This window comes from Suricata suricatta, chromosome 12, assembly GCF_006229205.1.
Source record: "Suricata suricatta isolate VVHF042 chromosome 12, meerkat_22Aug2017_6uvM2_HiC, whole genome shotgun sequence".
In the NCBI taxonomy this organism is placed as follows: Eukaryota; Metazoa; Chordata; class Mammalia; order Carnivora; family Herpestidae; genus Suricata; species Suricata suricatta.
Genome location: NC_043711.1, coordinates 81,751,906 through 81,756,538, shown reverse-complemented (window position 1 = coordinate 81,756,538; position 4,633 = coordinate 81,751,906). Strand labels below are relative to the sequence as shown.

Below are 4,633 nucleotides of genomic sequence, written 5' to 3'. Positions count from 1 at the left end.
GTAAATCTGGCAACTGTACTCTAGGGACTAAGCATTTAATAACATAGGACGGTTTGGCGTGACAGGGTTCGAGGAAATGGTGAATACATTTACAGTCACACCCGGTTGGGGGGGAAAATCAGTATTTAAAAAATCTAAAGCAAAAATGAAAAACAACGTACCAGATTTGGCCAGAGGCTCGTGAATTGGTAAAGAGCAAAGAGCTTGGGCTCTAGAGGTTGAATGCTGGGATTCGAATCCTGGATCCACTGCTCACAAGCTGTATGACCTTGAACCTTAGAGGCTTCATCTCTGTAAGGATTAAATAAGATCTGGCTTTGAAAGGGCTTAGCAAGGTGCTGGGCTCACCGTTACTGATAAAAAGATGTTAATCTTCAAGATGATTGCGGGGTTGCCTTGCAACAGCGCCCCCTCGTGGTCACAGGACAGGAAGGCGAGCGCGAGCTGGTGCAAGGCTAGGATCCTGGGGGCTTCAGGGGAGATCCAGTAGCCAGGCTAGTAAGGCACTGGAAGATGGGTCCCCAAACTTTTTAGATTCCAGTCACTCACATATCAGATCCCCCTACACACAGCTTCTGCCACACACCAGCCACTGTCACCTTTATTTATTTAACATTCTCCTTCAAATTGTCTCCCTAGTTTTAAAGAAATCTAGTCAAATAGGAAACATTATAATTTTCAGTTAAATGCCTCAACATCAACTTTCAGAAACAAAAGGCAGCTGCATGGTGGCTTCACAAGGGAAACAGAAAAATTTTTTAAATTTTTGAGTTTTCCTGGATAATGGAACATTTCCTGGAATTGGAGCATCTCTCTCTCTATCTCTCTCAACAGAGAGAACCTTCAATGCCCCAAGTACTAAAGATGGGCTAGCTCCCTACTGAGACTTTGTTCTGGCTGGATCAGGAGAGGGGGAAAGAATCAAAAAGGGAACAAGGATGCTTCCCCTTGGTGACTCGTCACCACCTTCTCTGTGCGGAGCCTCACACAGAAGGGGCGCACTTGTTGACCCTGGAGGAGACATGTTGAAACTGTGCCCTTCATCTCCATTTCGACTAGAACATTCCTTTGTTGTTGTTTATTTATTTGCTTTGAGAGAAAGAGTGAGTGGGGGAGGAGCGGAGAGAGGGAGACACAGAATCCCAAGCAGGCTCTGTGCTATCAGCACAAAGCCCCACACGGGGCTCGAACTCACAAACCGTGAGATCATGGCCTGTGCCGAGATCAAGAGTCAGAGCCTTCATCAACTGAGCCACCCAGGCGCCCCTTGACTAGAACAGTTCTGTTTTTACCTGGTTTGAATGCAGTGAAAAGGAAAATTGCTATTAAACAGCCAAAACAACAATACAACATCCACACATTGCACGGCACCCATTTCTACTTCCTGTGGCGGCTGAAGAATTTATCTGTGGAGAAAAGGCTCCTTTGCTCAGGAAAATGTGCTCCTGGGCCTTGGCCATTGCAGGCAATGCCCAGGGTAATATGTGATGTGGAGAAGGGCGTAGTGGTTTTAAAATGTGTCCACAAATTCTTGAAGCCCCGTTCAAGAGGGGGATCTACTTCTTCTCCTTTGGGTGTGGGGTGGGCTTAGTGACTCACTTCTAATGAAGAGATTATGACAGAGAATAAAGGGGTGTGATGTTTCAGACCAGGTCATAAAGCCTTCTGCAGCCTCCCTCTTTCTTCCTCTCTTGGACTGATTGTTTTGGGAGAGACCACTGTGATGTTGAGGCATACTCAACAGCCCACGGAGAGACCTGGGTGGTGAGGACCGGAGGCCTCCAGCCAACTGCCATGTGTGTGAATCATCTTGGAAGAGGATTGTCCAGCCCTGCTCAAGTCTTTGGCAGATGCAGTGTTGGAAAACATCTTACCTGTAACCTCATGAGAGACCTTGAGCCAGAACCACTCAGCTAAGCCTTTTCAATATATTCCTGACCCACAGAAACTATGTGATTACAAATGTTTACGGTTTTAAGCCACAAAGTTATGGGATAGTTTGTTACACAGCAGCAGATAACTAATACAAGGGGGAAACAGGGAGCCAAGTGTAGCTATAGTGCAAATAAGTTACTGTCCTTTTAGGGAAAGAGTTTTCACCAGACACAAGGACTCAATAGCAGAACTCTGGACTCTCCCATTTCACAGTTTAGAAAACTGAGTTGCAAAGAAAAGGATGCCATGCATTGAGCTCTGTGGTCACCTGGCTGTTAATCCTCAAGAGAGCTGTGGGATTGTGACTGGCCTTGGCTACTTTGCATCCAGGGCCACATGCAAGCAGGAGCAGGGCCTGGACCAGCACTCAGCCTCTGGCTCCTACTCCACTGCCTCTCAAGTACCCAGGCTTTCACCAGAAGAGCAGGGGCCCTCCTCTGCACCCCTACATCTTTGGACTCGGAGGCTTGGAGGTGGTGAGACATGGGTCCCCCCATGTCACAGCCATCGTCCATTCCTGTCTGTCTGCCCTGCTGACTTCAGCTCCAGCTCCAGACACAAAGACAACAGCCTAACGGAGCCCATTTAACCCACTCCCACAGTTCTGTGAGTTGTAGGGATGAGGGATGCCTACACACCCCTCATATGCATCCTTCCTAGTGGTTCTGTACAGATCAAACCCTGATTGACCCTCATAGTCATTCTCCTTGTTTCCACTCTTGGATCCTGGTTGATTTGTGGTGAAACCCATAATTCCTTGTGAGGGATCTTGAAGCTAGCTCCCTCAGGGCAGCAACATTTCCTGAGCCAGGTCTTGCACACGTTATTTTGCATTTACAGTAATGATGCAATGCTACCATTAGGTCCCTCTCCCATCTTTTCCAGTGGTGAAGTGAGGCTCAAATAATTTGCTTGAGATGTTCTTCCAGGAAATTGTTGGCATCAATGATAATAATAGCTTATGTTTCTTTTTTAAGTTAATATTATTATTTTAATGCTTATTTTTGAGAGAGAGAGACAGAACATGAGCAGAGGAGGGGCACTGAGAGAGGGAGACACAGAATCTGAAGCAGGCTCCAGGCTCTAAGCCGTCATCACAGAGCCTGACCCAGGGCTCGAACCCACAGTGAGATCATGACCTGAGCTGAAGTCAGACACTTAACTGACTAAGCCACTCAAGTGCCCCATTAATAGCTTAGGTTTCTTAAGCCTTGACTAACTACATGCCAGGCATGGTGATAGGCATGTGTTTTACCTGCAACGGCTGATCTGAGCCTCACAAAACTCCTCTGAGATGGAGGGTTTTGCAGACGAGGACACGGGGGCTCTGAATGTCTGGCCAGTGGAACATGAAGGAAGTGACTCACACCACTTTCCGCCCAGTCTTCAGTGACATCCGGCCCTTCTGCCTGCCCTCACTGCCCTGTCCTGGTGATAGTGGGGGTCGTGTGCTGTAGATGGGGTGGCCCTGAAATGGAGTGTGGAGTGAATGCATGAAAGAAGATTCAGACTTCCTGTGTTGGGCCCACTGAAGTGTCGGGGCTCCTTTGTTACAGCAGCACTGCCTTGATCTGTTGTAACGAAAACTGAAAATTTAGATTCCAATTTTTAAAGAGTGAGCAATTTCTGAGACGTTGACTATTGAGGATAATTAGGAAAGGAAGGAACAGGGATGTTGGGAATAGAAAGGGAAGAAAAGCAGGTGGTTGAGAAGCTGCTGAGGTTTTCTGACCAGGACCTGAGAGAGAAGGGGTCCGAGAGGCAGTGGACCAAGGCCCTCATGAGGGAGTTGGGGAAGGGAAAGTGAGGGAACAAGTTAGGTTGCTGAAATCTGAAATTAACCAGGGCGACTGGGTGGCTCACGTCAGTTAAGCGTCTGACTCTTGATTGCGGCTCAGGTCATGATCTCACAGAACATGAGTTCAAGCCCTACATCCAGCTCTGCACTGACAGTTTGGATCCTGCTTGGGATTCTCTCTCTCCCCCTCTCTCTACCCTCCACCCCTCTAAAAAAAAACACATACACACACTACTAAAAAAAAAACTGAAATTAATGATCAGAGAGTAGTGTGTGTTGTAAGGGCAGGGACTCATGCCCATTTCCTCCTCCCCACCAGCTGACATTGAAGGTGGAAGTGGCTCTGAAGAGCTGGTCACTGTGAAGGGCCTGCCTCCCTCCTTTCCTCCTGAGAACGTCTCCACTGAGTAGGGCCCTGGGCTTCAGGGAGCCAATTCCTGCCCCTAGTGGTTCAGACCCTCCATGGTTTTGGGGAGACCTGAAGTCTTCACTCCCCCTGGGAGGTCTACTCCAGCTCCCTGGGAATCTTTGATAGCTGCCATGCGTGTCCCAGGGAGTCCTTGGTGCACTCTGTAGAATGCCAGAGGAAATGCCACTGGACAAGGCGGGCTCACAGAGCCTGGGCTGAAGGACAAGGGCTGTGGGCGAATTTCTCTAGAGATGAGACAGAACCTACAGAGCTGGACAGCCTGGGGGCCAGTGGTGGCTCCCGCTCACCAGCTGCGCTCCCTCAGGCAAGTGAGTCCATCTCTCTGTGCCTCAGGCTTTGCATCTGGGCAGTGGGGCAGTAACAACACAGCCCTCCAGGGCTACTGGATTAATGAGATTAATCTACAAAGAATACTTAGAGCAGAGCCTGGTGCAGAGTGGGGGCTCAATAGGAGTCTGCTGCTCTTCCTC

General features: G+C 48.7%; 1 long non-coding RNA gene across 1 annotated transcript in view; it reads left to right on the top strand.

Moving 5' to 3' along the window:
- Positions 1–1,724: 1,724 nt before the first annotated feature.
- The window catches only part of LOC115274756, an 8,443-nt gene continuing 5,534 nt past the window's right edge, over positions 1,725–4,633 (top strand). The window contains exon 1 of the long non-coding RNA XR_003901233.1: positions 1,725–2,541. This is a non-coding gene — a long non-coding RNA (uncharacterized LOC115274756). The remainder of the gene's footprint in view (positions 2,542–4,633) is intronic.